The following is a 26553-nucleotide window of genomic DNA, read 5'->3' on the forward strand; positions in this document are numbered from 1 at the left end:
ACCCTTGGGTGGATCTCCTAGTAATCTGAAGTAATCTCTGTAGATGAGATTTTATCCTTGAGTTAATCTCCTGGAGGAGTGGTCTTACCTCTCTTTGTTGATTCGTCAGTACTCAACCCACCTTTATGTCACCGCCTTATGTGACTGCTATATAAACTAAGACGTAAGCTCGGAAAAGGGGTCAGAAGTGAGAGAGCTCGGGCTCCAGAGATCCAGAGTCAGAGCCAGAAGGAGAGAGGTTGCAAGACTGGGGCCCAGGAGAGAAGGAGGCAGAGAAAGACAGGAGTGAAGAGGATTGGAATAAACTACTATTGATATAGACCGGCCTGGCCCCCATTTTTTCTTCCGTCGGCCCTTGGCCAACAGCCGTTCCGATCCAGGCCACACACAGTGGCTCAAGAGCACCGAACGCAGGAGGTGAAACAGTGCCGTCCAGTGAGCCCATGAACATACAACCTTCGGCGTGATAAGATTTTACACCCCTCCTTTATTTTTGTTTATTTATTTATTTATTTATTTATTTATTTGCTTTTGGGGTCACACTCGACAATGCACAGGGGTACTCCTGGCTCATTCACTCAAGAATCACTCCTGGTAGTGCTCAAGGGACCATACGAGATGTTGGGTATCGAACTCAAGTCAAACTCCCTACCCGCTGTGCTGTCGCTCCAGCCCCTGGACACCCCTCGTTTAAAACACTGCATTCCCTCATCCAGTTCCAAATAGCACATGTAAGTGATATCACCCTGCATTTATCCTTCTTTGACTTCATTTAGTATGATGTCTTCCAGTTCCATCCATATTGCCTCAAATTACATGATTTCATCATTCCTACAGCTGTGTCGTATTACATTATGTATATTTACCAGATCTTCATGATCCACTTATCTGTCATTGGAAATCTAGGTTGATTCCAAATATTCTCTCTTGTATTGAATGCCGCAATGGTGTGCATATGTTCTTTTAAATGAATGTTTTTCTGTCCTGGGGATAGACAGTCAAGAGTGGAATTACTGGGTCATATAAGAGTTTAACTTTGAGTTTACTAAAATAATTAATCCTGAGGAATCTTTTATTTCTTCCTTGATTTCCTTTAGGAAATCTACAAGAGCTATAGTTCTGTATGTAGCTCAGTCTCCAAGTGTTGCAGTTTTTCCCCATTTCTTTACTTTTAAAATTAAGAGCAACTCATTGACATGAATATGAAAGAATTTTTGATTTTTGTTCTCTGATTATAAAATATAATTTAACCATCAACATGGTAATGAAAATACTTCTATACTAATACTCCTTAAGTCACTAAAAATATTGTATTTTATAATGTATTTTCTTGTTTGTCCAAGGCCAAAATAATATAATCTCTGCCTTGTACACACACACACACACACACACACACACGCACACACACACATCTGAAATACAACTGTGAAAATTAGATGGAATTTTCTTCACTAAAATTGAAGATGCTGCTTTAGGATGCTAAAGTTGTGTAAGCCTTTAATTTGTTTTGCATTTCAGTATGATTTTATATTTTAGCAATATTGCAATTGCATAAGAATGGTGATAGCTTCTTCTAAAGGAGCATTTTGCTCCAAAACACCTGTGCTGTCTGTGCTTTGAATGATTTTGAAACAGGGGAAAATGTATCTTAAAGTCCCCAAATGTCTGTCTCATGCTAAGGCATAAAAGAAATTCAACCTCTTGCTTTTTTTCGTTTTGTTTTGCAGGGTAAGGTGTTTAGGCCACATCTGACTGCACTTGGAGCTTACTCCTGGCTCTGTGCTCACTTGTAGTGGTGCTTGAGGGATCCTCTGTGGTATTGGGGATCGAACCAGGGCTGGCTGTGTATAAAACAAGTCTCTACCCCAAGTGCTATATCTCAGACCCATCCGCTATATTCTTTATTGTCTTGTTCTTTACAGATGCAGTTGGAAGGCACACAGCATCTTTTCCCTTTCCGCAGGGAAGCACACGGCCTTTTAGCTTTCTGCAGGGGAAGTGCATCTCCAAAACACACGAGATGTCACGGCGGTCTGGAGCTAACACAGAGGATCCTGAGTGGCGCAAACCAGACTGAGAAAGACAAGTACCACATAATTTTGCTCCAAGATAGTCCAAGAGAAAACAAATGGGTGGACTTGAAGAAACACAAAGGAACGCGTAGACTGTAAGACCAGCTTGTGTTTATCAGAAGAGAATGTGGGGGGAGGTTGAGTGGTTAGTTAATTCCTAATGAAGGGTACAATTCCGTCCTGAAGAGTGGAAGTGGTTTTTGAGTCATATAGGCACATGGGGACTTTCAGGAATGTGCACCTGAAACTTCTCTAATTTTATAATGCAATGTTACTTTAAAAGAAAAGTGAAATGGAATATAATAAAAGCATGAGGCTGGTGCTCACGCCGCTCTCCACATGCTGGGGACTGAGCCTCAGCCACAAGTGAATGTATTCCTGGACCGTGTGGCCACAAATGACATCTCGTACCTCACACCACCCATACTCCAAGAGTACTGCACCACATTTGATGGGGTTTAGAGTAGGAGGCAATCAAGCTAAGAGGGAAATACGTTTTTTAAAAATACACGTGTGTGTGTGTGTGTGTGTGCGCACGCGCACCCGTACAAGGCTCAACCTTTAATAACATGTTAATAATCTCTTATAGAAAGACCCACATGGCAGAGTCTGGCAAACTCCCCGTGGCGTACCCAATATGCCAAATACCGGTAACAATGATGGGTCTCATTCTCCTAAAGAGCCTTGAATATAATCTCAGGGCTAGGATGAAGGAGACGTTATGGGGCCTGCTCGAGGCAATCGGCGACTAACAGGATGATTTGTGATTTTTTGTGATAGAAAGGCTTAATGGTCCCTGGCTGAAATACAATAATATTCACACTGTTTCCTCTAAGGAAACTTTCTTGGAGCATTTTCAGCCGTTTTTCATAACAAACAATGCAAAATAGATTATTTCAATTCTGCTTTGGGGCAAGGGTTGGAATTCAGGATGGAAACAACCAAAATATGATGATAGGAAGCTGTAATTATGGGGGGATTGGGGTTAGAATATTAAATGTAGTCAAATACTGTGAACTACTTCATAAAATAAAAAATAGATGTAGAATATGAAATAAAAAAATTTTTTTCTTTAAAATAAAAGCATGAGACTGTGGGCACACCTTTTCTTCTTGGCCCCTACAGAGGGCGCCATGGGGCTGCAATAAACTGAGAGAGAGAGAGAGAGAGAGAGAGAGAGAGAGAGAGAGAGAGAGAGAGAGACAGAGAGAGAGACAGAGAGAGAGAGACAGAGAGAGAGGAGGAGGAGGGGGAGTGAGAAATGATTCTTTGCTCTTCACTGCCTGCAACAGGGCTCAGAACAAAGAATCTAAAAGCAGCATATTCTAGGAAGGCTGTGACAGTCTCCAAGAAGGCATCAAGGCATTTCTGCAAGTTCTGTTTCCCCTTAGAAGAGCTGAGACAAAGCTGAATGTACAGTGCATAGCTGCATATTCTGACCCCTGGATTAAGCAATTTTTGTGCTGAGTACCACAATGTATGTATTATCTCCCTACCATAGGGGCAACTCTTAGCAAATAAGCACAGGAGAAAGTTGAGAACCTAAATGTTGCCTCCAAACACTGCTGCGTTGGAATCAAATCCATTTGTCTGACTATATTCTTCCCACCCACTCCATTGACACAGGTTGACCGTCCTGGGACCTTGCATAGTGGCTGCTCTTGAGAAAGTTCTCCTTCATTACAAGCCATAGGAAATGAGAGCAAAACACAATCTTACACTCACAGTTACTCTGATCTTCCCAGAAAAACTTAGAAGCATGCTGAAAGTAGACCATAGACCAAACATGATTGCCACTCATTGCCTCTTTTGCAAACCACAACACCCAAAAGGAGAGAGAGAACAAAAGGGAATGCCCTGCCACAGAGGCAGGGTGGGATGGGGGTGGGGGTGGAGGGTGGGAGGGATACTGTGATCTGTGGTGGTGGGAAATGGGCACTGGTGGAGGGATGGGTATTTGATCATTGTATAATTGAAACCCATGCATGAAAATTTGTAAGTCTAAAACTGTACCTCATGGTGTCTCACTAATAAAAATTTTTAAAAAAACAACTTCTCTCTTTTGCAATAGTAGAAAATAAAATGCAGGGAGAGACTATTCTGTTTTTAAACAGTATCTGTACCATGATTTAAACACAACAGTTAAGGGCTGACTTGGGTCTTCTCAAAAATCATGTGCTAAAGCCCCAGCCTCCAGTATCTTAGGCTGGATGATCTTTAGAAAAGGATCTTTAAGAGGACAATTGAATTAAAGTGACATTATTAGGGTGAGCCCTAAATCACTATGACACATGTCTTTTTTATTTTATTTTTGTACTTTATTCTGGTGGAGGGAGGGTCACACCCAGTGATGCCCAGGGGTTACTCCTGACTCTGCACTCAGGAATAACTCTGGGAAGTGTACAGGTGGACCATATGGGATGCCAGGAACCGAACCGGGGTCAGCCACATGCAAGGCAAATGCCCCACCCACTGTGTATCACGCCAGCCCCCCCCCCCATGTCCTTTTTAGATGAAATTAAGACACATTCATATAGAGAGGGAAGGTCCCAAGAAAACACCTGGAAGAGGTGACAATCAGCCCAGAAGTGATGTAGTGCTTTGCTCTGCCTTCCCAAGAAAATACATGCTGTGACTATTTCCACGTGCATTCTGTCCTCTTTCTATTGATGGAGGGCATACTCAGAGCTGCCCAGGACTTACTTTTGGCTCTGTGTTAAAGAATCACTCCTGGTGGTGCTGAGTGGGTTGGGGGGGCGTCATTGTAGCATTGTATGGTGTCCACGGGACCACCTGTGGTGCTGGAGATGAAACTTGCGCTGGCCACACGGGAGGCAAGTGCCTTTACCCAATATTCTACTTCTCCAGCTGTTTTCTATTCTATAAGGAGAAGTTTTCGTTGCTGCTCTCTTTTATTAATGCAGACATTGAAACCCAGAAAGAACAGTCAAAAGCACTTTTGAGGAACTGGAATGGGTAAGGAGCTCGCCTTGCATGCACCAGACCCAGTTTCTATCCCCAGAATCCCATGTGGTCTCTGATGCATCGCCAGGAATGATTCCTGAGTGGAGTCTCACTAACCTCCTGAGCATCGCTGGGTGTGGCACAAAAACAAACAAATACATTTGAGTCCCATAGCCCTTAGGTGAGGCTTATTTTGTTTGATTTGGGGGGGGGCTGAGTTTTTTGGGGGTGTTGGTATTTGTATTTGTTTTAAGGGGGCGGGGGTGCGGGCAGACCCAGTGATGCTCAGGGCTTACTCCTGGCTCAGAAGTCACTCCTTACAAGTGTTCAAGGGACTATATGTGGTGTCGGAGATCAATCCTAGGTCAGCTATCTGCAAGGCAAGTGCCCTGCCCGATAAACTATCTCTCCAGTCCCTTGGGTAAGTTTTTATAAACAGAGGATTATAAAATGTCGTATAATAGGGCTTTATTCTAAATGTCATGCTTTTTCCTTTCTTTGACTAAGTTATGGACGATAACTCTCGGGTAGAAACACAAAGATTAGAGAAGACTTTTTTGAAATTATACTCTCATTTTATACGTTGATAAATGGAGACTCAAAGAGAAGCCTTTCACATGCTTATTGTACAGCTCTACAGAATCTATTGCTTCCTGCATAAAATTGGCAGAGTTAGAAATCCGGACATTAAATGCCAGCAGTGTTTTCACTGGAAACAGAATGGATTAACATTTATTTACTTAAAAATGAATCCTAGGAAAATTTTACGAAACAAATCCAATAATATATCCAAATCGGATTTATTTGGGGATGTAAAAATCTAGCTTACAGCAATAAAAGCAAGCAGTTATACTGACAGATTATATCAGAAAGTCTTATAATCACCTGAACTGACCTAGGAAAATATTTAATGAAACTTAAAATCTCTTCATAATTAGGAGAAATATATTTCACATGTTAGAAATTAGGAAGAATAGAAAAGAACTCATTTTTTTTTGCCACACTCCTGTGATGTTCAAGGCTTGCTGCTGAATCCTGATTAGAAAAAATATTTTTGGCATGTAGGATTAGAAAGCATAAGAAAGAACTGGTTTTCTTTTCTTTCTTTTTTTAATTTTCCCACATGCTTGTGATGCTCGAGGCCTGTTCCTGGCTTTCTGCTCAGGTATCACTCTGGATGGAGCTGGGGACTATACACTCACTTGCTTAAAATTGATTTACATTTTTCCTTTGTATAAAATATAGGATCTTCATTAGATTTCAGTATTATTTATGTTAAATAATTTTAATATCTCCATGGTGATTTTTCTTAGGTTTTGTAGGTTCAGATTGATTAAACTTTAAACAAATGGATGTTCTTTATCTTTTTGATATTGGTTTCTATCATACATACGCTGCTAGAGTATGTATTCTATATGAGTTCCTTTCATTTTGTAAGACTCAGAATCGTGCTGTTTTTATATAAATACACTGCGTGACTTTGAAAAGTATGCTACATGATTTTTGGTGAAGGACTCTATCTACATGTTTGGTCACATGTGTTCAAATACCTCTACTGAGTTTTTTGTCGCCATGTTTAGGCAATTAGTAAGAAAAGAGAAATTGAAATTGGTGCTGTAATGATGGACTATTCATAGTTCTTCCTGGGTTTCCTCAAACTATTTTGATGCTATCACTTTAAGAGCATATAAGATTGCCATTTCTAGTGAATTTGACTTTTCATCATGATGAAGTAAAAATCTTTAATATTTCTGTGTTTTCTTCTAGATTCTATTTCATGTGAATTTTAAAACAAATTGGATTCAGGGGGTTAATATTGTCCTTTCAATGGCCTTTCTGCATTCTTTAGTTGTTATTCTGATTTTGGGGGCCACACACAGCAGTGCTCAGAGATCACTCCTGGTGAGGCTCAGGTGATCATATGTAAAGCAGGGGATCGAACCCAAGCCAGTCACATGCAAGGCAAGCACCCTGTCTGCTGTACTATATTCTGCCTTCTCTTTCTGTAATCTCATGGTGTCGATCATAATACGATGTTGGGACAAATTAAATGAGTCGTGAATAAAAATTTTAATTGAAGCACTAAAAAAAATGAAGCGATAGAACAATGGGTATGGGTAGGGTGCATTCCTTTCACGTGACCAGTACAGTTCGATCCCCAACATCCCATATGGTCCAGGAATGATTCTTTTTTTTTTTGCCTCTCAACACTTTATTTTTTTATTATTTTTATTAGTGAAACACCATGAGGTACAGTTGTAGACTTACAAATTTTTGTGCTTGGGTTGATTGAGTGCCCATCCCTCCACCAGTGCCCATTCTCCACCTCCACTAACCCCAATATCCCTCCCACCCCCCTCATTCCCCTTTCCTACCCTGCCTCTGTGGCAGGGCACTCCCTTTTGTTCTCTCTCTCCTTTTGGGTGCTGTGGACAGCAAAAGAGGCATCGAGTGGCTATCATGTTCGGTCTAGAGCCTACTTTCAGCATGCTTCTCCCATCCTGGGGGGATCCTCCCAATAACCCCCATTTGGCGCTCCATTCTACATCTGGGCTGCCTTTACCCCTAGAGTGTGAAGCTGGCCTCCAAGCCATGGAGTAAACCTCCTGGTATTTATCTCGGCTATTCTTGGGTGTTGGTCTCCAATTTTGTTACTTTATGTCAGGAGTGATTCTTGAGCACAGAACCAGGAGTAAGCCCAGAGCACTGCCAGAAGTGTTTCAAAATCAAACAAAAAACATATTAAAAAGAGTTATTTTGGGCATAAATGTTATGTGTGTATCTCCAGTTGGAATAAAACATAGAATTTATAAAGTTTTCACTGGACCTTTAGGATGGTTAAAAGAAGTTTAACGTCTATTGAGCACGTTTTCTAGTATGTCCAGTAGGTGGCACCACTTCAACCTCATTGCCAAAGAGCTATGAAAAAATTGTGCTGGAAGTCAGTGTTCTCAAATCATCATTTCCAGAGCACTGGCAGCAGCAGTAGCAGCAGCATCTCCTAGGAATTTAACAGACATGCAATATTTAGGCCCCAGTCCAGATCAACTAAATCATAATCTCTTACAATAGAATATGATTGCACACTAAAATGCCAGGGTCTCTAATAGAGATTATTCATTGCAAACTCAACCCTGTACGAATGAAAATCAGCAACCGCTTTCCACACAGTAGTGGCATAAAATGCATATCACTGCAGTTGAAATTTCCCAAGAAATATATCAGTCTTTGCAGAATTAATAGTGTGGGAAAATCTCATTAGCATCAGCATCACTGCAATTAGCCTTATTTTTATCAAATCACCTACCCCTGGGCCGTGCTTGTTAACTGTCAACTAATTCAATCTTTACAACAACAAATGCTCTTACGTCCTTTTATTTATTTATTTATTTTCTTTTTGGGTCACACTCGGCGATGCACAGGGGTTACTCCTGACTCTGCACTCAGGAATTACTCCTGGCAGGGCTCAGGGGACCATGTGGGATGCTGGGAATCAAACCCAGGTCCATCGCGTGCAAGACGAATGCCCTACCCGCTGTGCTATCACTCCAGCCTTTGTTCTTTTATTTAAATGAGAAAACAAAGTTATATAGATTTCAAGATTCTTTCTATAGATAGGAAAGAAGAAGTCAGGACTTAAAGTCATCACATCTTGTCTCATGCCTTAAAAAAAAAATTATTCGTTTAATTGTGATAGATTTAGCAAACCAAACAATAGGATGGTCAATTAAATGCATATTTTAGTTAAACAAAAATGTTTTTAGCTTAGGTATTTCCTTAACAATATTTTAGAAATAGTGAAAACTGTTGATCTGAAATTTGATTTACTTGGTTGGAGCGATAGCACAGCGGGTAGGGCGTTCGTCTTACAAGCGGCCAACATGGCAGACCCGAGTTCGATTCCTCCTCCCCTCTCAGAGAGCCCGGCAAGCTACCGAGAGTATTCGATATGCCAGACACAGTAACAACAAAGTCTCCAATGGAGATGTTACTGGGCCCGCTCGAGCAAATCGACGATCAACGGGAGAGCCCTTACCTTTACCTTTACCTATCTATATTTAGTCTGGACTGGAGCGATAACACAGCAGATAAGGCATTTGCCTTGCACTTGGCCAAACCAACCGATCCGGGTTCGATTCCTCCACCCCTCTCTGAGAGCCCAGCAAGCTACCAAGAGTATCTCGCCTGCACGGCAGAGCCTGGCAAGCTCCCGTGATATATTCGATATGCCAAAATCCAGTAACAAGAAGTCTCACAATTTGTTGTGAGGTTACTGGTGCCCGCTCGAGCAAATCGATGAACAATGGGAGGACAGTGCTACAGTGCTATAATAACTTTGTTCCATTGCCTCTTGTTAACAATGAAAATGGTTCTGATTAGTTGAGACAGACAGAGAAAAGGGTCTTCCGTGAGGGTCATGGGAAATAAAATTGATGAGGACTCAGATAGATCGTGGAAAGGCTCAGTGCTGGCCCTGCACACACGAACAGGGCCAGGAAGGCCTTGGGCCTTCTTTGGCACATCACAACCAAGTGTTTTGTTTGGGGTGGGGGGGGTGTGAAATGGCGGAGGGGGGGGCATTGGACCACACCCTGAAGTGCTTAGGTCTTACTCCTGGCTCTGTGCTCAGAGCTCATACCCGTGGGGCTTGGGGGTCCATATGGGGTGCTGGGGATCAAACCAGGATCAGTCACATGCAAGGAAAGGAAGACACCTTCTCCCCTGTGCTCCTGCGCCCACAACCAAGTGCAAGCACTGAGGTCAAGTGCGCCCCCTAGTGAGCACCACCAAACATGCTTTAATTAAAACCTCAATTCAGTATTCTATGACAAAAAGGTCTGAATTAAGGTGACATTTTTTAAGTATCTTATAGCAGCAAAAGACTAAAAATATAGTCCATAAACATGCATAGAATTAAGTAGTCTGTCGAACAATAAAATACTTTAAATCTTATTTCCAATTTTTAGTGGATTTGTTGAAAATATAGTGATAAAAGTGTTATTTTTTATTCTGACATGAAACTCACAATCAAATAAACAGTCAAGCATTTAAAAGGAATAATAAACATGGCGAAGCCTACTTCTCACTCTGGAGAGGGCTTTTAACACCATGACTGCGTGATTTACATGCTCATTCTGTTCAGGAAGCAACGGGCTGGGATCCTGAGATCTTTCCAACTCAAATGACTTTCATCTGAATCCAGAGCTTCCATCAGGAAGGCCAAAATTCTGGGGCTCCACAAGGGAAAATAATATACGAGAGATGATCTCTTTCTTTTCGTTTTCCACTTCTAGTTGAAATACTGATATTAAGTTTGCATTAAGCAATGACTAATATTGGAAAATTAATGAACATTTACAGAATTATTATATTTGATCGGGTTTTTGAGAATAGTAACATGGAGCAAAATTTCATAATTATTAAATATCACAGTAATACATTTAGTACTGGATTTCAAATCTCTTATTTAATTCACCAAAGTACTCATAGCAGAAGCAATGGTGTTCATTTTCAAATAAGCATTATTTTAGCAATAACATTCAGATACAGGAGATACAGAGGAGGAAAATAGTTTTCCAAATGTGACATTTGCACACTAATTCAGTATCTATTAAACAGTTCAGAGATGTGAAAGTCTTTCTACCATACAGCAGACACATATACTCTGTAGGAAATGTCACAATATCCTTTTTATGTAAAACGTTAAATGATCTTTATGGGGATGCAGCCTCAAGCTTGCTAAAATAAGAATGATATGCAACAGTTCCTCTTACTGCGGCGATAAAAATCATTATAGTTCGAATAAATATGTGAATGGCTCATTCAGAAAACAAGTATTAATATCCTAGTATGTGCCAGACTTTGAAGGATGAGTTTATATGTAAGAAAAAGAGAAATGATCCCAAAACATAATGCAGAAAAGACATTTGTACTTTGTGTTCACTGCAGCACTATTCACAATAGCCAAAATCTGTAAACAACCAAGTGGCCAAGAACAGATAATTGACTAAAGAACTATGGTATATATACACAATGGAGTACTACTCAGCCATAATAAGAGATGAAGTCATACAATTTGCGACTACATGGATGGATCTGCAGAGTATCATGCTGAACACAACAGGTCAGGAGACGAGGAAAATACACAGAATAATCTCACTCATATTCAAGATATCAAGAAATACAGCAGGGGAACAACAAATATCCAAATGCAACAGAAGCAAAGAACGTTCGAACTAATCTTTGGTCGGAAGCTTGTCCCTGGGGTAGAGGGGAGCAGGAGAGTGGATAGGAAAGGGAAGGGACCACTGAAGTGAGATGCATGACACACTCTCAGTAACGGTATCGTCAACCACAGAGCCTAAAAGAAAAAAGAAAGTTCCTGCCACAGAGGCAGACAGAGGGCTGGGGAGCTAAGTGGGGTCATTGGTGGGGAGAAGTGGGCACTGTTGAAGGGATTCGTGCTGGAACATTGCATGCCTGAAACTAAATCATCAATAACTTCGTAATTAATGGTGACTCAATAAAAAAAATTTTTAAGGAAAGAAATGAGAAGCCCAGGTAGGACCCTTGATTCAGAGGCACACGCGCAAGGGGCTCTTGGTTGGGTTCTTGCCAAGGAGAGAGACAGGGCACATGCGTGTGCTCACAGGAGACAGTGAAAAGTGCTCCGTGGACGCATGGCCAGGAAAACTGACTAGGGTATTATCCAAAAATTTGTGCAACCTTGAACTTATTATGTTGACCTGCATTTGCACACATCAAGTGAAATTAATATGTCTTTATGGGTGGGGATCGGAGGGCACCCGGACATTAGTGGAAGAACGCTGGCAATGGCAGCGGGTTTGGGGTTGGAACATTGTCAGCCAGGAGTTTATTATTAACAGTTCTTAAAAGCTGGTGCCTAAGTAACAACTGAGGGGAAAATAGTAATACGTCTCCGTCTGTCTGACTTTATGAAACTCAAAAATATCCCTGCTTTAATATATACCTGTCTGTAATATTATTTTTCTCTCCAACATTCATTTATACCTGGCTTAGAAAAAATGTTCTTCATTAAATATTAACTAAGGCAGTAAGAAGTTTGGGAGGTTCAGATCATTAATAACAGCAAACTAATGTATGCCAACCTTTCTTCATATTCAGCACACAGAGCTTCACATTATGCAAAAGAGTCTGAGCATTTTGTTTGGTCTTCATCTCAGGTGCTGTTATTTTTTATAAATCCCCATAAACAGCCTACATTTTAGAGGCTAAACAAATGTATGTTGCGACTTCTTTTTACTGAGTCCGCTGGCGTGATTCAAATGTGTGTTTATTCCCCAAACTCCAACACTAGCTTCCCTGAGGGCCTGTTCTTTCTGCGGTGCAGAAGGAGCACCCAGGAGTGAGGTGAGTCAGTGTGTGTAGCCATTAGAGCAGCTGCTCTTCCGGTCCAGCGAAGGCTGAATTTCAGACTTTCAACACCAGCAGAGCTCTCTGGGCCTTGGTCATCTTTGGTATGAATCCAAGACTATCCTGAGAGACGGGGAACGGGGTTGGAGTTGGGGTAATTAGACCAAATGATGCCATTTGATTCACCCTTGCTTCTCAGATTAGTAACCATAGTATTCCTATGCCCTGACTGAAGCTGTCCTAGATATATTGCATTTTGTCATTTTTATCCTTTCTAATCTATGTAAAAATATGTGTGGTAATCTCACTGTAAAGGAAATAAAACTCAAGATCAATTTGCAAGGAGTATCTACTCTACCAGAGGTTCCCAAAGTTATTCAGCCTATCAGCCCCTGGAATAATAAAAACAAAATTATTATATTTTAATCCCTGGAAATTTACCTTATTCAGAGAAATAGTAGCACTGTAGCACTGTCCTCCCCTTGTTCATCGACTTGCTCAAGTGGGCACCAGTAATGTCTCCATTGTGAGACTTGTTACTGTTTTTGGCATATTGAATATGCCACAGGGAACTTACCAGGATCTGCCGTGTGGGCGGGAAACTCTCGGTAGCTTGTCGGGCTCTCCGAGAGGGACAGAGGAATCAAACCTGGGTTGGCTGCGTGCAAGACAAACGCCCTAGCCACTGTGCTATCGCTCCAGCCCAGAGAGAGATAGTAAAACAAGTAAATTGCTTGCATTAGATGCAGCTGACCCTGGTTTAATTCCCACGTACAGTCACCCACGCACTGTCAGGAGTTATCCATCCCTGATCACAGAGGCAAGAATGATTCCTCAGCATACCTAGGTGTAGCCCCCCAAAACAGACAAAAATATCAGAAATAGATGATATCTCACTGTTGTTTCGATTTGCATCTCCCTGATGTTTGGAGATGTAGAGCATTTTTTCATGTGCCTTTTGGCCATTTGAATTTCTTTTTTGAGGAAGCTTCTGTTCATTGCTTCTCCCCATTTTTTGATGGGGTTGGAGGTTTTTATTTCTTGTACAATTCTACTAGTGTCTTGTAAAGTAGAGGGAGAGTATGGGGGAAACTGTGTTCTGGAAAGGGAGGAATACTGGGAACACTGGTGGTGGAGAATGTGCACTGGTGGAGGGATTGGGTATTCGATCCCTGTATGACTGGAACTCAAGCACAAAAGCTTTGTAACTGTATCTCATGGTGATTCAATCAAAATGAAAAAAAGAAAAAAAACTTAAGGAGATAAGTGATTACTAAATTTTTAAAAAATATTAGAATTAAACAACTTAAGCACACTAGGAAGGGAAAGTGAGAACTGTGACTTGACTGACGGCAGCTTTAGGGGCTGGTGTGGAATGAGGAGTGAGAAGAGCAAAGTCAGATATTAGGTTCCCCTGTGGTTAAATAAATATGAAATGTGCAGCTACCCATGCTGGTGTTCTCCATTTGCACCAGAGACGGTTTTCTATATATTTATCCTAGTCTTGTGACAGCTTTTGTTCAGGATGTCATTTTCAAGATTGTGGTGCATAGCAACTGTTAATCTCGGAAGGTAAAGATAATGCCCTCTTTCTGGATAGGGAAATTCGCTTCCTATCTGAATAATATGCATAATGTCATTTCCAGGGGACAAAAGCTGGGCATGCTGGCTGGCGTCTCTCTGGAGATACTTCCTAAGCTCGGGTCAGGAGCCGTTCAACTCACAATATGCAAAGCATCTACCTGGTCGTGCTTCTACATGGACCTCAGGGAACCTGGAGGGCAAGGGGAACCGAGGCCTTCCTGAAGTTCACGTAGCCTGCTGTGGACAAGCAATCAGTTGTCAAAATTCACTGATTTTTTTAGTCTCCTTACCAATCGAATCAATGAAAGTGACAAGAGCCGAAGTCATAGCTGCCTGCTGTTTGACATGCCCACGGCATCCTGCATGCAATCCGTTACCCACACATCTCTGACCCGTGCCAATCTGGTTTCCAATAAGCACACCTGCCTTCTTCGGATGCACTTCTTGACTAGGATTGGTTGACAGGAGGTGCAGGGAGACATTGGAGCATGGGGACACAGAGGGGTCAAGCGACTTATTCCTCTTGCCTCGTTTTCTGACTCTGTGGCTACACTTTCCTGTTTCATTTTCTCTGACTCTCTCCTAAGTCCCCTCCGGTCCAGAGAGAAAAAAGAACATGTCACTCTTGCTAGGTGTTGGGAACATACATCACCAACTCTTAGTGGCTACTTTGACCCCACCCAGGTCTTACAAATCCATCTGTAGTTAAGTTTTTATAAATGCATACCTTGGTTCAGAAATTGATTAAAGGCAGTCATTTTTTGGTGCATGTGTTTGATTTTTGTTTTGGGGAGGGTCACACTCAGCAGCTGGAGGAGGCTGCTACTCTTGGTTTCGTTCTTAAGGTCACTTTCCTGCAGCTTCCAAGAGCTCATACAGCTCAGGAGATCAAATCCAGCTATTCCACAAGCACTGCAACACTCTAAGGAGTCTCTCCTGCCCCACAGACCCATACAAAACGGCTTATGAACCTTAAGTCCCTGAGCTCCTTCATCTTACGAAGTCATTGCAGCTACCTTGAACTGAAAACATCCTAGGGACCTCCCTAAGGCAAGGATGCTTCCCTTGATTTCAAGTACTCAAGAGAGGCTCCTGCAGAGGTACTATAAATGTGTTTCTTCTGCTTCCAGTTATAATATTTCCAAGGCTAAAGAACTGCTGTGGTGGGTATCTTCAAAGAGACTATAAGGGTGTTCTCTATCAGACTACAGTCATTGTACCTCTTCTGATTCTCACTGAGTGCAAGTTAAGCACTTGAAGCCCTAGTCTGGCTAAATACTTAAAAAATTACATAAGGACCACAACATCAGCAATCCTATAGAAAATGAGATGATTTGGGGAAACTTAGAATCACAGTTTCTAGTTGGAAGAAATCTTTAAAGACCTTTAATTCTGTTCCTTAATTTGATGCCTTAATTTGATGTCATTCCAATAGAAAAGGAGAAACTTCCTAAGTAGGGCATTCCATTTGATCAATAACAATGATGATAATTAATGAACTAAGAAGTGCTGTTTGATCTTTATCTGAAAGGATGACAGATGTTAGGTGAAGGATAGGAATAAACAAGGGAAACTCAAGTCCAGAAAATGACCCAGGCAAAGTTTAGGAGAAGAGAAAGAAAATAATGTGTCCTAGACATATAGGTAATCGGAGCTGTGGGAGCATAAAGAATTAAAGGAAAATAGGAATTAAAGGAAAATGGGAAATAAAGGTGAATTATTGACATAATTAAGGGATTGAATTAAATTGACAGAATTTAATAGAAAAAAATAAATTTATATAACTAAAGGAAATGGGGAGTGAAGGTGTATGCTTCTAGTCTCTACCAATGGAAATTTTGTGTGTGTTTAAAGCAAGAAAATTTTTTTATTGAGACATATTTTGAAATATGTGGTGGGAAAGAGAGAAGTACATATTTGATAGAGAACACAGGCTTCTTCAGCCTGGGAATAAAGAAACGTAGAGACCAGTGAGAAACATGTTCAAGGGAGAACATAGGCTGGAAGAGCAAGCCTGAAATCATTAGCTTCTGGCTTTTCTCAACGCAAATGACTGCCTGCCAGCTCTGGGTTGGAAAATGGCCATAATCGATGAATGACATGCAGATTCTCAGTCATTGAACAATGAACATTAAACATGTAGGACTCCTTATCTCCACTGTGTCAACAGTTTTTTGCCATTAGCCTTAGACTAAGTACTGTAATAAGTGATCCTATTCAGATACTAAGTAATTTTAACTTGAGTTAAATAGTCATTATAAACCAAGGTCAATGTACCTATTAAATACTCCCCATCACTGCTATCCCTTCCAAGAACTGGTTTTTGATTCTCTTCCAAGCTGTATGAATCCAAACATCCAAGTGGTTTATATCTTAAAATAAATAAAACGAAATGAAATAATAAAGACAGGTTCTAACCTGATGAATGGAAGTCAAAATCAGAAATAGTCTGTGAAAAATTTATCGTCCCTATATGTTACATCAGCAAATTTCCCCAATAACTCCTCCAAATAACTAGCTATAAGTAAGGCAGAATACTTGTCATGCTAATGTAACATCAAGAGAGTTCTCCTGTCAGTTAACGCCACTCCCAGGTCTTTGTCTAGATTGTTTTCTCAGACGGTTGTACATAAGAAATATGAGTCAAGCACAGAACTTCCACTAACATGATTTTTTTCAACACTCACTAACAAGGTACTTTTTGTTCTTTGCTTTATAATGAAGAGCTTTATGGAATGGGAAATAGTTCCATAAATTAAACGAAAGCGTGAGAGAGAAGAGGGAAAAGAAAAATGTTCTGTTTCTGCTAACAAAAAGTTATATTTCAACTAGGTGGGAATCAAAAAAGAAAAATGCTGTTGTAGTCAGGCTGGGAAACTGGTTCTTGTCGAGTACCAAAGAGCTGGAATTCAGTTTTGCATGTGGGATTCCCAGGTTTGATCTCCGGCACCTCATCACCTCCTCGATTTTAGTTGGGATTAAACCCCAAGCACTGTTCGGTTTGGTTCAAAAACCAGAAAAAATAATTAAAATAATAGGGAGAGCCAGTGAGCTAGACCCACGCCTAGATACGCCCCACTCTTGGTTTGATCCTGTGATGCTGCCACTTTGAAATGCTTTATCATGTCAAGGGGGCGAATTTCTTTTGTACTAGGTAACCCATTTGTGTACCTCCTCTTACCTGTAATGAAAAAGGAATCCTCACATGGGCCACTCAATACAAAAAGTTGTTCAGGGAAAGCAAATGAAGAAGAAAGAACTTATATAGAGATAACTTCAGACAACACTTGGAAAACAATAAATAGTACCGATAAATTAAAATTAAGTTCTTAAAAGTTGGAAAAGATGCTTCCAGGGCCTAGAGAGATAATACCGCAGCCCAGGTACTTGCTTTCCAAGCAGCGGAACCAGGTTCAGTTCCTGGTGCTCCAGCATCACCGGAAGTGATTCTTGGGCACTGCCGGCTACCAAAAACCAAAAAGCTTCCAAACAATTGGATTTATCTATATCTTTTTCTGTGCATTTGAATTATTTAATTCAATTAGCTAGTCTTCTTCTCTCAGTCTATACCATTATGCTAGCCTCCAGAGAGGATTTAGAAAATCCTTTGGTACCAGTCTCTAATCAGAAAATAAGTTCCAAATTGTCAGGGATGCCACAAGGTGTCAGTCTTGGGTTAAGATGATAAAACCCAATGCGAAGAGTTTTTATTTTAAAATTATGTTTAAAAATTTCATTTGGAGCTCTACATTTTGATGTATAGAAAAGCAGCAGGCCCTGAGGCCAGAGAGATCATGAGCAAATGCGGTGCTTTCTTTGCATGTAGCCTAACTGCACTCAGTCCTGGCACCCCATATGCTAAGGCCTGAGAACAAACAGGTATCCTCCCCAAACCTAAAAACACGCCAGAATTTAAGATCCTATTTTAGAGAACCTAATATGTGTAAGCGCTTAGCATATATTGCATGTACCTTTAAAATAACACTATATTGATTTAAATTTCCGATTTTACATCTGCAAAAGATATTATTTATATTCTGGTCAATTTCCCAGGCATTAAACCTAAGTCATGGCAGTCATAATTCAAGGGTAGAAATGCCTAAACCCCAAACCCCTGTAACTCTGCTTCACTTTACATTCTCAAGGTATCAAATAGAATAGATAAAGGAGTTCAAAAAGTAGGCAGCAAACCTCCCATACACGCTAGTCCCAAAGCATGAATCCAGCCACTAACCTCACCCAGTTTGTAAGAATAGGGACATACATTAGGGACATCAAGGTCATCCCAGGGAAAAGCTAAGTCCTGATAAAAGGCATTACAGTGATTGTCCTAAACCATTCATTATTGTTATGATCATAATCATTATAAAATTGTGAACTCAGCATCAGAGTTAATGCGCAAAACACAGAACACATTGCGGATGTTAGTAATTATGTTAAACATTTCTGATCAGAAATTTCTTTGCAGAGTTTCCTAATGGCAGGAGTTTTCCTCTAGCTGTGATTTCTTAGCCAGATTTATAAACTCAGTTCCCTGCCCTCTAAGGTTCTGAAGACATTCTTCTCTTAGTTATCTTCTTCACCATTAAGCTCGCCTTATCATTTATTCTGGTCAACATTGTAGCTGAGCCATATATTCCTAAAATAAAACCCTTCTCTGTACCAGGTTTTTGCCATTTGGATTTGCTGCCTATGGGCTTGAATCTGAATCTCTTTCCTTGGAAAAGTAACGAAAGGCACAAGCTTTAATATCTCAGGCTGTGAGTTTGAGTGCTGGCACCATCACTTTTAGGAAGATAAATCATTCTGGCTTGCCAGACGGTGTCCCTGTTTTAGCAATTAAAGTCAATGTCCCAAGAAATCCTCGGCAGAGGACAAACTCATGGGGTTAGCTGCTCCAAATTTACTTCTCTGAAATTTTGTGCGACTTACCTAGGCTAACCTTTCAACCTCTGATGAGAAAGGGTTTCAAAATCCTAATTTTGCCATACCACTTCATTATCAAGAATAAGGTATAGCCTCTTTTGCAAACCACAAAACCCATTAAGAGAGAGAGAACAGAAGGGAATGCCCTGCTACAGGGGCAGGGTGTGATGGGGGGGTGGGGGTGGGAGGGATGCTAGGACCCGTGGTGGTGGAGGATGTGCGCTGGTGAAGGGATGGGTATTTGATCATTGTATAATCGAAACCCAAGCACAAAAATTTGTAAGTCTACAACTGTACCTCATGGTGTCTCACTAATAAAAATTTAAAAAAAAAAGAAGAAGGTGTAAGCACAGTGTTTAGCTTGGGCAAAGCATGCAATGTACTGTAGCTATTATTAATAACACTTGAACCACTTAGTCCACAATTCTTACATAGCATTCAAGATTGCTTTGTTCTTGTCTGTCCTTCTGAAATGGGAAGTCCTGCCTCAATTCTGAGAAACGAGACCCTTTTAGACTCCTGCCTTCCTCTCTTCCCGAACTGCTCTCTATTCTCTCTTCCCTTTCTTTTACTACCTATGTGGTCTCTAGGCACTACGGACGTAGGTCAGTGGTAGAAACTTGCCTTGCGTATGCGAGGGCCTGAGTTCCATCCCTGGCACTGAAAATCAAACAAACAGATACCAAGCAAACGCTTCTGGGAACCCTTTTAGTCTTTAAGAATTGGAAATGAGTCTGGCAGCTCACGTCTCCCAAAGTAGGCCCCTCTCAAGGATCCTTAGCTAGTGATCGTGGGGCAATGTTGGGAAGGTCTACCCTGATGGAGCCTAGAATCCTGAGTGTGACTGGAATTGATTCCATTTACTAGTACATCATGAATCTAGCTTTCAGAATTATGTTGTTGACTTGGCCAATGATCCCTTTTTATCCAGCTGTATCTAATGTCCTGTGTAATTAAAGATCTTTGTCCAACCAAGCGTTTAATGGCTGTCATATTTGACTACACTCTGACACACATATCTTTATCATCATTGCAAATATTGCTTTTTAGTACTTGATAAAAACACTATGAGTAAATTGAGTTTCATATTACAAAATATAATTACTTCCCTTTATAACAAGCTCTTACTTAGAAAAGCTTGCCAGGACATTCTGGCTTCATGTGATAACCAAGTATAGATAATAGAAAATTATAAACTATGTATCTTCCAAAGAGATACTCGAAAACTAAAGTTCCTTTTCATGAGATAGAATTTCTCACTGGATACTTGGGTTTTGTATTTTTAAGGCTATTCAATTCCTTGTTGCTATAATATCTATATTTTGACCTGTGTCCTCATCCAAAATATCTTAGTCATCATTTGAATGTCTGATTGTGAAAGAAAATTCAGTTTGAATGATTCTCAGTAAAAATTTCTGTGTGACTCAGGTCTACCTTTTCCATAAACTCTGTCTTGAGTTCTTACAATATTATATAGTAGGCTTCATTCTGTGCACTGCAGCCCAATTTCTAATTACCCTATGAATAATACTATATAATGTTGAGACTGCTTTACCTGCTGAATCTGAGGAAGAGACATCTATATGTAACCAACAGCAATGCCTGTTCTCCCATCTGGTTACATAGACACAATCGAAAGAAGTACCTTAAAATGGTCTATTATAATTTCCATTGGTTAAGAGTTAACTGAAGTGGTGTGCCTCTAGTGAGGCTCCACACTGCACAGGCCACATGATTTAATAGCGAGTCTTCAAAAATTAAGGTGCCATAATACAAAAAATTCTATGCTTACTTTTAGTCTTCAGATCACATAATCAATGACTGACATGGACTAGACCTAAGCCATGTAAATCACAGTATATAATAGTAAAGAATAGTTCTATGAAACTGGAATCTTTGGCATTTAGATACTGGCTTCTGAAAGAGTCAGAAAACCGCACAGCTGAGAGAATGATGGTCGGAGACTAAGGGTGGAGGGAGATGAAAACTCCACCCTTTGGAGTTTTAAGTAGTCCTTTAGTCTGGGCCTTTTGTTTTAAGATGATAGCACAGTGCAGATTGGGAATTTTCACAGATTCATCCAGAGAGACCTAAGTTTTCCATTAGGGTGCCAAAAATATGAGTTTTTAGTATCAAAAAGGGAAGAGAGAACACTTGTTCTGATCTTAGACATAGCCCTGCATTCCACTTATAACACCACTTCTTCTACCTTGCTTTGCTTTATTTTTGTTTATTTGGGGGGCAACACCTAGTTGTGTTCAAGGCTTACCCCTGGCTCTCACCTCAGAGACAACTCCTGAAATGCTCATGGAATCATTATGTAGTACCTGAGATCCTTCTGGGGTCAGCTACATATAAGGCAAGCACCTTACCCTGGAAATGTTTTATTTTATTTTATTTTATTTTGCTTGAGCAGGCCCAGTAACGTCTCCATTGGAGACTTTGTTGTTACTGTGTCTGGCATATCGAATACTCCGAGAGGGGCGGAGGAATCGAACTCGGGTCTGCCATGTTGGCCGCTTGTAAGGCGAACGCCCTACCCGCTGTGCTATCGCTGAAGCGATAGCACAGTGGGTAGGGCGTCTGCCTTGCACGCAGCCAACATGGCAGACCCGAGTTCGATTCCTCTGCCCCTCTCGGAGAGCCCGGCAAGCTACGAGCAAATCGACGATCAACGGGAGGGCCTTTACCTTTACCTTTATTTTATTTTGTTTTGAGGGGGGGGGCAAATATCCAGTGATGATCAAGGGGTATACCTGGCTCTCTCGACAGAAATGACCTCTGAGAGTACTCAGGAAACCATATGTGATGGGAATTCGACCAAAGGTCGGAAACCATATGTGGCAGGGAATTAAAGGATAAATGTAGCTCCAGCAAGTGCCTTATCATCTCTGCTTTTGATCTAGCTCCACAGTACTTTTATTTCTAGAAGACATGAAAATTTTCAGAGAATCTGAAAGTAATTTTAAATCTTTATTTAGTGCATTTATATCATTGTTACCATATTAAGGAGAGAGATTCTGATAAGCATGATGTTTCTGCATACAATTTAATTGCACACAGACTTCTTAAACATTTCCTTTATTATGTAGCAGTGATGGGCTAGAGCGATAGCACAGTGGGTAGAGCGTTTGCCTTGCAAGTAGCCAACATGGCCGACCTGAGTTCGATTCCTCCACCCCTCTCGGAGAGCCTGGCAAGCTACCGAGAGTATCTCGCCAGCACGGCAAAGCCTGGCAAGCTACCCGTGATGTATTCGATATGCGAAACACAGTAACAAGTCTCACAATGTCACTAGGCCCGCTCGAGCAAATCGATGAACAACGGGAGGACAGTGATACAGGACAGTGATACAGTGATGTAGCAGTGATGAACTAATGGTTCATTGTCCAGCACCATCTCCTCAGTACCAAAAGAAGCTTCAGCCTCTTTGTTTATTGCTTTACTTGTTTCCCATTACATATGGTTTCCTGAGTACTGTCAGAGGCCATTTCTGTGGGAAACCAGGAACACCCCTTGATCATCAAGGACTCCATAATACAATAGATAAGGTGTTTGTCTTACACATGACCAACTCTAATTCAATCCCTGTCACATCATATGATCCCTCCGTGCCAGGAGTGATCCCTGAGTGCAGAGCCAGAGACAAACTCTGAGCACTGCTGGTACAGCCCCCAACCAAAACAAAACAGAAAAGAAATGGAAACACTTTTATATGTAAAATCTTAATAACTAATACAATTTGTTGATGATTCTAAGATATGATTTATGATTTTGTCAGACCAACTACAGGTAGCCAGTATTCCAGATGTTATCTCTGTGGATTAATCATCATTATAATAAATTTTGGGGCATCTGACTCTGGGCATTAGTTCAAAGCACCAGAGGTTTGGGGTCAGATTTGATTTTGAAAGATCCCTTCTGATTATCTAGAGTCAGGAATAAAATTCAGCCTTGGGAAAGCTGTTTCTAGGTCTTCTCTGATTTACCTGAGGCACATTCATTTTCCATGGCGACTTCCCTTTCAAGTGGGTCCCTACCTTTCAAGTACAGGAAATTGAGAAACTTCCCAGAACCAATCATGGTTTTCCCTGTGACCTTCTGCCTTGGATCTTCAAAGCTGAAGAAAGATGAGCTGGCCATTAAAATGTACTCCTGCAGAAGTTGATTACAGGATCAAAGTGATCTATTTGAAAGAGTTTGACAAAGGAGGCCCAGATTTATATTTTTACCCCCGGTTCATCAAGGAGCCTCGGTTTGTCCAGTGGCCTATGTGACAGCACAACTAGGACATCTGATAAACTCCTTGACCTTTAGTATGCAAAATGGATCTCTATTTTTTTCTCATTCTTGTCTAATTCAATCAAACTAAATGCCAATCTTCCTTAGCAAAATTAAATACTCAACTATTTAGTTAATTAAATCTATTGTATTATTTATCCAGACTCTCAAATGCACAAATGGGGAGTGAACCCTGAGTGTGTCAATGCCTACTCACTATCCAGTGACGAGTTCTGTGGTCCTGATCTCGAATGTGACCTTTACTACTCTTATATTCATACTGAAAATCCACATCCAAATCACCAACAGTTTTTCACCAGACAACCAAAAATAAAAGATATCACCTTAATGAACTCCATGGTAGATAACAGAAACTAAAAAGGATACAAGCATTATATACTTCTTTGTATGGCTCTTTTCCATTTCTAGGTTTATTATACTACATGTTCAAATCAGAAAATCATCTCTTACCTCATATTAAGTTGACAGTCTCCTTAGAAAAAAGAAATATTAAAGGTAACTTTTATAATACTCAGGGATAGAATGGAAAAATAGAACAAGAGTTGAACAAAACTTATCACTCTGGAATTCCCATCTGATTTATTGGAAGTGTTTATTGAGTCTACTATTCATTCTTGAATTCAACAAACTTTAAGTGAGCACTTACTCCATCTGAGTCAGCAGTAGGGATTCAAAGACAAACTATGTTCTTTCGCTCACGGAGCTCATCATCAATCAGACTAATTAACAAATAATTGCATTACTTTATTCTTATCTATAGCTGCATTAAATGCCTATAAATCTATTGAACTGACTGTCCAGAGTAGACCTGCAACCCTTTCTGTACTTAGTGAATTGCTATTAAAATACATGCATACCTTTGTCAAAGTCTAGTATTTCCTCTCATTAGAGAATGCTTAGTTTTCACTAAAATAGGCAGCTGGCCACAAAGGTATACAATGTTGTTGACTATATACTTTCATATTTTACAGAAATTTGTGCCCCCAAACATACATATAGAACTTATTCACAGAATGCCTTGTCAGTGGATTTCTTGAGTGCTTCAGATTTATATAGGATTCAGATACAATACCAAAAATTGTGACAAGCAATAAATCTACTTACAACCTAATGCCACTAATACTCTTTAGAAAAATCAGGTAAATATGACATCATCAAAAAGACTAGCTGGTTAAACAATCCCCATGCCATCAGGCTAGAGATTAGAGGCACAGATCTTCTACATGTAGAGATGATGTTACATCTAAAAATAGTTATTGAATTCTCTTCACATTTAGGTCTACACACTAAGTATTTAGAAAATATTATTTGATCTTTAAATTGTTTATTCCTTTTCATTTTTAAAATATAAACCACTGTCACTGTCTTCCCGTTGTTCATCGATTTGCTCGAGAAGGCCCAGTAACGTCTCCATTGGAGACTTTGTTGTTACTGTGTTTGGCATATCGAATACTCTCGGTAGCTTGCCGGGTTCTCCGAGAGGGGCGGAGGAATCGAACTCGGGTCGGCCATGTTGGCTGCGTGCAAGGCAAACACCCTACCCACTGTGCTATCGCTCCAGCCCAAATATAAAACAACTGGTCCAAAACCCACAGTAGTGTTAAGCCTTGATCAAAACCTAAGTATTATGATTTCAAAGCTCACTGTATAAGATAAGAAACTGAAACCTGGGATTTTAGGATAGCACCATGTTCATACCTGATTATTGGAATTACCATATTTTCTTTGGGACAATACTTTGTCTCATGATTTAGGCAAATTCAGGTATTTTGGGAAATGAACACATAGTCACACAATTTTTTCCTAAAAACATTATTTTTATTGTCATTTTAGAAGCATGGGTAAGATGGCCTTAACATTCACAGTTTTGATGAACAAAATGACTGCACCTTCATCAATACCAAAGTGTTCCCAAGCTTCTGCCTATGAGTCTATGTCATGTCTAATCCACTTCTTCCTACCTACCATCCTCCCACTGCTAGGAAAAAATCTGACTCTCAAAAGCCCCGAGTTTGTGCTCATTTGATATGGTCTAAAACCTTATTTGACTTCTCTTTATGCCACAGATTAGTGAGACAATTCTCTATTTGGTCTTCTCTCTCTGACTTATCTCACTTACTTAAATAATTTTTAGTTCCATTCAAATTGTAGCAAGCTACAAGATTTCTTCTTTTCTTACAGCTGCATAATATTCCATTGAATATTTTCATCACAACTTCTTTATGCAGTCATTTGTCTTAGAATAATCAAGTCATATCTTTATCCTTACTATTGTCCACTGTCCACTGTCCTCTGTCCTCCCGTTCCTCAATTTGCTTGAGCGGGCCCAATAACATCTGCATTTTGAGACTTGTTGATACTGTGTTTGGCATATTGAATACACCCCTCCCCAACCTATTCTCTTAGCAAACTTTTTTAAAAATTTAATTATTGTTGTTTGTGTCAAATATTTTTGATATATTTGATATGCCAAACACAGTAACAACAAGTCTCACAATGGAGACGTTACTGGGCTCGCTTGAGCAAATCGATGAGCAACGGGAAGACAGTGTGACAGTGTGACAGTGTCAAATATTTTCGATCCTCGTGACTTTGATGTATAGTTACTTAATCTCACCAACAAAATGTCCAAAATCCCCGAGCAAAGTCCTTATATTACTTCCATTTCGTGTTATTATCCCTACCCTATACCCTCCCCTTCTAACTTGACGTTTTCAGTTCTGTGATTCAGAGTCAGGGATTTAGGTACACATTTCTGTTCCTGCTTTAGTAAAGCCTGATTTATACAACCATTCTGATTGCTATTTTTGCTGTTTCTCTTATTCTCTGATGTTCTGTAGACAGTGTATATCTGTGGAACAGATGTAGAATATAGCAAAGGTTTCTAAAAAGGATCAAATGAACTATAAAAATAGATTTTCAAGGTTCTCAATTACTGACTTATTAGTGTCAGCCCACTCTTTTAAGCAGATTAAAAAATGGCGAATTGCATTTGAAAAATATTTTTATTCTATTTCGTAAACTTGAAATAATTTGTTTATTAATGAGGAAGCTGTTCTTAGCAAATTTTGTTCAGGCCACTAGAGAGACTTTCCCTGCCAGTATATGGAAAGAGAGTCAAACATCTTTTACATTCAGAATGAGTCTCACATACACATAGACGTGTGTCTAGTTGAGAGATATTTGACAGATAGCCACAGGCCTCACCAAGATTAATGGTGCTAATATGAAGTTTTATGTTTATAATCTGGGGGCAGTGTTTATGATGATGGCATATTCCTCCTTTCAATTCTCACTTTCCTCTAAGGGA

The sequence above is a fragment of the Sorex fumeus genome, unplaced genomic scaffold, assembly GCF_029834395.1.
Source record: "Sorex fumeus unplaced genomic scaffold, SorFum_2.1 ptg000010l, whole genome shotgun sequence".
In the NCBI taxonomy this organism is placed as follows: Eukaryota; Metazoa; Chordata; class Mammalia; order Eulipotyphla; family Soricidae; genus Sorex; species Sorex fumeus.